General features: G+C 37.2%; 1 non-coding gene across 1 annotated transcript; it reads left to right on the top strand.

Annotated features, from left to right (window-relative positions):
* Window positions 1-7086: 7086 nt before the first annotated feature.
* Window positions 7087-7193, top strand: LOC123324137. The gene has a single exon (XR_006539630.1). It is a non-coding gene; the product is annotated as a U6 spliceosomal RNA (small nuclear RNA).
* Window positions 7194-7441: the final 248 nt, after the last annotated feature.

The following is a 7441-nucleotide window of genomic DNA, read 5'->3' as shown; positions in this document are numbered from 1 at the left end:
ATGTCACCCTTCCTCGAACTCACCTATTAACCCCGCATCTTCTCTTGGTTGGCCAGCTCCTTTCCCCTTACTCCCAGAGCCTAGTGAAATCAGAAGACTGTGCAGGGGCAGCTTAGATGAGAATGGGAGAAGAATTTTTTTTAAGCTTACTACACTCTGAGTTCTGCTTCTGATTCTAGCAATCCTCTGTCCAAGAACATGTAAATGCCACACCAGCATGACTGTTTCTAACTTTTACAAGCTACATATAACATCCTTAGCAATCAATTTGGATATCTTTTATAAAGAACCTGAAATGGGGTGCCTGGGTGGCTCATTCGGTTGGGTGGCCGACTCTTGATTTCCACCCAGGTCATGAACAGGGTCCTGGGATAGAGCTCTGCACAGGCTCTGTACTCAGCTACGAGTCTGCTTGAGAATATCTCCCTTTCCCTTTTCCTCTGCCCCTCCTCTTGCTCGCTCCTGTGTGCTCTCTCTCAAATAAATAAATCTTAAAAGAAAAAAAAAATCTGAAATGTACCAGGTGGCACATTTATTGGTGCAAAAAGACTTTCAGAAAGTTACCAGAAAAAAAAAAGTTTTATCAAAAACTTAGTTCATCTTTCGTTGTTACATTTCTGTTAGAATATTTTCATTGTCTATTTTGTGCTCTACTTAAGATATATATGTAATATTTAATATATATAATTTATATATAAGTTGCTTTCACAGATTAATTATAAAGGAAAAACATTTGGATTTATGCTTTTTTTACCACTATTTTCCCGTTACTTCAATAGCTTCAGGTATATCTATGGAGTATTTATACTTCTAATTTTTGAAATAACCTGATTAGGAACTTGGATGAAACCAATCAACAATTTAACTGTCTTTTGGAAACTGGAGGTGCCTTGAAGACATTAATATGAAGAATGTGCCTGAAGCTGCTTGACTCTGGAATATTGACCAAAATCTCCAAAATTCCTCTATATAAAGTGGCATATGTAAATTTGGCTTCATCGGGGTGCCTACAAACCAGAAAATTATATAAAATGTTGCAATTCTGCTAGATTGGTAACTCTATATTCACATCTGTGATTTAGTTTCTCCTTCCATGATATGATTTGTTTTTCTAAGGGAGATAAACATGAAATCTGAGTTTTACTTGAAGTTCTTCTGAATTGCAAGATAGAGTAAAAATTATAAAAAGGATTTTGTGCAATGGCCAAAATGTAAAATGCTCTGAGGTTTCAAAAATAAACACTTCTTACTCAATTAGTCCTTGGCTTTGAACTGTGACCTATATATTATATATAGATATAGAATATATATATATATATATTATAAAAGTAATAAAACCTTCAGATTTTCAAAAATTGGAAGATAAACTCTCAGAGAGACAGGCTCCTTGCAGTATCATTGCTACATTCTAACCAGCCATAGATAAGGTAAAGCTTAAATGTATTTTTAGAAGTGCTAATATGTATTACTAAGAAATAAGGTCTTTATTTTTTTATTTTTAAAAGATTTATTTAATTAAGAGAGAGAGTGCAGGCAGGGAGAGGCAGAAGGAGAGAGAAACTCAAGCAGACCCTAGCCGAGCAAAGAGCCTAAAGTGGGGCTTGATCTCACGACCCCACGATCATGACTTGAGCTGAAATCGAGTCGGATGCTCAACTGACTGAGCCACCCCGGTGCCCCAGAAATAAGACATTTATAATTGCCTTATAATAAGTTGTTAGGACATTATAGAGCAATTTATATAAAATTTAATATAATTTCAGTATATTATTTATATATATTCAGTATGTTATTTACATTGATACCTGAAAGATGAGTGAAAAGATAAATGGAAAGTAAGAGTATAATGTAAAGAAAAAAAGACAAGTGCTACTCCATTATCTTCCTGTATGTTGCATCGTCCAGGATTGGTTGGTATCCCTCTATTTTTCCTTTATAGACCGATTGGTTTTTTTAGCTTGGAAACTTGTATGAGGATTATTTTTAAATTCATGATTATTACCTTATCTTTGTAATACAAAATTTTTCAGAATGTGTCCAGATACTCTATTTTGTTTCATTCTTTCTGGATCAGGATAAGCCCCTTTGATTTGCATGCTTCGATCCATTTTCAGTCACGTTCACCTTGAACACCATTGTTACTCCTTGTTGGATTTTCCTGGGGCTTACATCTAAATTGATCTTCCCTTGTATCTGCCACCTTCTATTTGGCATAACACACCCATTCACAGGGCTGGGCTTCCTCCCATCATCTGCACCTGTTCATCCCATCAGGGTGTATAACCCCTTTTTTGTTTACTTCCTTTTTGTCCTTCTACACTGTCCCATCCCACGGAAGCTAATCTTAATGATACGTGATATCATAACATTTTCTGTGTTTGGTCTAACCTTTTAATAAGCCTAATATATCTAAATTTAGTTGAGAATTTAGAATTTGATGCCTCTGTCTTGCAGAGATTAATCTTGAATGGCATCGGGTTTTTGTGTTAATTCTATGTATGAACTTATCAACATAACTTGTCAACGTAACTTAACATCTTAACATGTTGGGAACAATTCACAATGTAAGTAATGTCACATGAAGAGATATGAGTAGTGTCCTACAGTAAAAGCTGAGTTGGACAAAACACATTTTACACTCATGGGCACGGGCAATCCTTTCCTGCACAGCTCCTATTTCCCGCATACCAAGGACGCTTTGGGAAATGTTACCTGAGAGAAATCTCTTTCACCATCACAATAAGCAGAAGGAAGCTAACAAATACTGAACGCCACCCAGTGCCAAACATTACATGTTTGATATGAATTGGTTTTTACAAAAATCTTCTGAGAGTGTTTTCTTGTTGTCCTTTCTCAGTTATGGAAACTGAGGTTCACTAATTTCGGCACACTTGTTCAAGTTCACAGCTGGTACAACCAGGAACAGAATCTATACCTGACGCCAAATCCCATGCTCTTTTTACAAAATTTTGTTATAGCCGCTCATTACATTCTCTTTGATAAAAGTGGATCTCTTGAAGGATTTAGAAGTTCTTAAACTACCGTGACTACTTCTATTGGTAAACAACAAAAAACAAACAAAAAACCCACAAAAACTTATTTTTACATGATTGATTTTTCATCTTACTGGAAAGTAACTTAGCATATGTCGTCTCCCCAGTTGGTAGAGGAGGTGAAGGAGATAGATGTTAAATTATTTGGTGATGAAGCAAGAAAGAATGTCCAAAGGAAAGTTAAGTTTGCTCAGTAGTGTTAATGATAATTTTCTTTAGGAAAATATGATAAAACAAGGAAAAGTTAATTTAAGTCAGAACACTGACTCTCCATTTCCTGTATTTAAAAAAAATCCATTTTAATTTTGTAAATTTTCTTTTTTAGAAGGATTTATTTATTTATTTACTTATTTATTTGACAGAGGGAGAGAGAGGGAACACAAGCAGGCAGAGGGAGAGGGAGAAGCAGGCTTCCCGCTGAGCAGGGAACCCAAAGCGGGGCTCGATCCCAGGACCCTGAGATCATGACCTGAGCTGAAGGCAGAAGCCACCCAGGTGCCCCAATTTTGTAAATTTTCTTAATAATTAATCTATATTCTGGGACGAACCTTTAATGTTTTATGGGAAAGATGGATTTTTGTCATAGTGCTAGAGCCTTATGGAACTAGGAATAATATAAAAATAAAATAAAGGCTACTTGTCCTTTCAGATAAAATGATTCTAGATTCTGCTAATTATTGAAAGAATACATTTTTGTAAAAAAAAAAACTTACAAAATTTTGCTAGAGCACTTGAATATTGTAATGTTTTCCTCCATATAAATTGCCAAATTCTGACTGTCTTCTGTGCTTTACATAAAAATATGATACTTCTAAAGACCTTGAAAACCCAAAAAATATGTTGGAAATTAAAAGGAGCTTCACTTTCCCTGGCTTCAGTGCATCCTCCCTACAGCTGCTAGAATAATTTTCTTTAGACAATAGAAAGAATAGAAAGTGCCTCTGTTTCTTTTGCATGACCCATCACTGCATACACCATACATTTTTATAAGAACAAAACACATTTCTAGTAAATGACATTGACAAATAATAATATCCAAAATAGATATTTGATCAAGGTGAGACTTAGGATACGTGTAGAATTAATCCATTATCTAACACTGTACTGACTTAGACAATTTTGAAGCCATTCAGGAATTTTATCTTAACTTCTCATTGAGGAACTACTCTGCATCTGAATTAACATTCTGCTACAGAATAATTGGAAGTTTATAATGTTAAGAGTTTAACTTTGCTGGGAAAAAAACCCATCATCCCACTGAGATGTTAAAGCAGAATTCATTTGGTATAGTTCTTATATAAAGGAATTTTATTTCCTATAATTTATTTATTAACAACCTATGAAAACCTAAATTATTAGTTATACGCAAGTTAGCACTTCAGAAAACGAAGTAAGGAAGTTAGACATGGGCTGTGGTGGTTTTAATTCATTGGAAATTTTCCCAAGTTTTCCTCATTAAAATATTTTCCTAGGGGGCTTTTTGGATATAGAAGAAAATTCAAATGAAGAATTGTATTTTATCTTTTATTATGGTGTTTTCCATATTAAAATATACTGCACAATGATCCAAGGTAATATTTTGTAAGACTGGCAAACATAACATTTGAATTAACTTATCTGATTGTATTATTATAAGGCTTATTTTCCACTTTAAAATATATCATTAAAAATGTGTGTGTGTAACATATACATATTCCTCACAATATCCTTGACAGATAGCCCCTGAGCTTTAATTCTCACACTTGTAATTAATTAAGGTTCTTTTGTTTCAGACAAGAAAAACTCTGACTTAAAGAATTGATTGGAGAGACACTGGGTTCCTCATATCAAATACATGGAAGTCGCAGAACATGATCAAACGTAAGGTGCCATGTAAGGACCATGGCCTCCCCAGGACTATGTGGGCTTGAAGTTCAAATTCCAGCAATGGAGTGTCCGGTTAGCCTGGTTTGGATCGCATGGTTGCCTCTTGCCTAGGAGAGGCCAGGGCATTTTAGATCAAACTGGGTCCAATGAGGAAAAATAACTTTCCTAAAGGATACATTGGTGCTATTCCAAAACAAAACCAAACAAAAACAAAGGAATGGATGTTTGGAAACCAAGAAACAAGTCTCTCAAACTCATTTTCTTCTACTTCAGCATAGCCAGATCTGCCTGCACAGGTGTCTCGGAGTGACGGGGGGTGGGTGTCTCATTTTTTAAAAAAGATTTATTCGTTTGTTTTAGGTGGGGTGGGAGCAAGGCAGAGGCAGAGGGAGAGAGTCCCAAGCAGACTCCGCGCTCAGCGCCACCGAGAGCCCCACTTGATCTTACGACCCTGAGGCCATGACCCCAGCTGAAACCAAGAGTCAGAAGCTTAACGGACTGCGCCGCCCAGGCGCCCTTAGAGGGTCTCATTCTTACTCTTGCCAGCCGTGTGTGTGTCTGTGGTTGACTGAGGTGGGTCATCAAACTTCGGCTGCAGATAGGAGAGAGAGGGGAGCCATGAGGTTCCCCCACAGATGTGCAAATTAAATTGCTAGTCCATCTAAGCACACTCCTACCAGGCAAGAGCAGACTCAGGAAAATTAGTTACTAAGATGGATTCTTTCAGCAAATTAAAGCTCGGTAGTAAGTTAAGCACATCCGGGAAGCCCCAAGGGTTGGGTTTAGTTTACCAAATAGTATCTCCTGAGTCCCATAAATTGTGCTCCTCCTTCTGATATTGGAATGGAATAAAATCAGAGGAGAGCAGGGAAAAATGATTTTATAATTTAAATTTATATTTATTTATTTATTTTTATTTATTTATTTATTTATTTTAAAGATTTTATTTATTTATTTGAGAGAGAGAGAATGAGAGAGAGCGAGTACATGAGAGGGGGGAGGGTCAGAGGGAGAAGCAGACTCCCTGCCGAGCAGGGAGCCCGATGCGGGACTTGATCCAGGGACTCCAGGATCATGACCTGAGCCGAAGGCAGTCGCTTAACCAACTGAGCCACCCAGGCACCCTTAAATTTATATTTAAACTTAAAATAATTTGTGCAATACACAAATTAGTGAAATTCACACATTCCCATAAACATTAAAAGTCTCATATTACTCAGCAATTACTGGCAAATTATTTGGTTCTAGATCTCAACATTATTGCTTCCTGTAGGAGGCTTAGGATGGAGTTTGTCAGTATTCTTGGCAATATATTATACATACAGGGGTTTGAGGCAACATAAAAAAATTAGCTTTATCATGCAAAATTCCCCATTTGAATAAATCTACCCAGTCACAAATGGAGAAAATGAAGACCTATAGGTAAGAAGGTAGAGGCAGGGTATATGGAGTGTGTGATACATGTGCATATGTGGGGAATGTCTGTGTGGTGTGTCTGTATGTGGTGAGCATGGTGTGTGGTGTGTCTGTATTTTGTCTCTGTGCGTGTGTGTGGCATGTATGTGTATGTGGTGTGTGTATATGGTATGTGTGGTGTGTGTGTAGAGTGTGGTGTGAGTGTAGAGTGAGTGTGTGGGTGTGTGATTTGTGTGTGCTGGTAGAAGTTTCCTTTACTACAGAATCACAGACACTGAGAGTATAATTGTTCCCCCAGAATGCCTTTCTTCCTTGGACCAAAAGACTGATGGTAGTGAAGAGGGAGGTATTTAAGAAGGAAATGAAGCAAGAGAAATTATTTCTAAAATTATTAAAAATTATAGCAAATATTTTCTTTTCTTTTGAGCTGTATAATTGGAGCTTAGGCAATTTTGAGGCAGGGAAGGGAGGATCGTAGTGTAGCGGAAACAGCAATACAACTGATTCTATATCTCCTTCGGATCTAATATTGTTGGGGTCCCCGGGAAAATGGAAATAAAAATGGCAAAAATGAAAAGGGGGCAGAAGGACCCCCCCAAATTGGGGAGAATAAAAGTTGCTAATGGCTCTGCCTTCCCCTCCAAATATGGAGGGGAACCAAAAATAGTGCACAGAGAACAGTGCACAGTGTGTGATGTTTGGCGCTGCCTAGACATTTTTGAAAATAATGGGTATTCATTTAACAATTGTTGTGCTGACTTAAGCAGCACATATACTAAAATTGGAATGATACAGAGAAAATTAGCATGGCCCCTGAGCAAGGATGACACACAAATTGGTGAAGTGTTCCATAATTTTTTTTTTAAAGATTTTATTTATTTATTCATGAGAGAGAGAGAGAGAGAGAGAGAAGCAGAGGGAGAAGCAGGCTCCCAAGGAGCAGGGAGCCCAATGCGGCACTCGATCCCAGGACCCTGGGATCATGACCTGAGCCGAAGGCAGACGCCCAACCGTCTGAGCCACCCAGGCGCCCGAAGTGTTCCATATTAAAAAAAAAAAAATTTAATAAAAAATTGTTAAATTGAATTATTGAGTTGGGAGGTCAT

Source organism: Neomonachus schauinslandi, chromosome 2, assembly GCF_002201575.2.
Source record: "Neomonachus schauinslandi chromosome 2, ASM220157v2, whole genome shotgun sequence".
Taxonomy (NCBI): Eukaryota; Metazoa; Chordata; class Mammalia; order Carnivora; family Phocidae; genus Neomonachus; species Neomonachus schauinslandi.
This window is presented reverse-complemented; position numbering and strand designations above follow the sequence as displayed.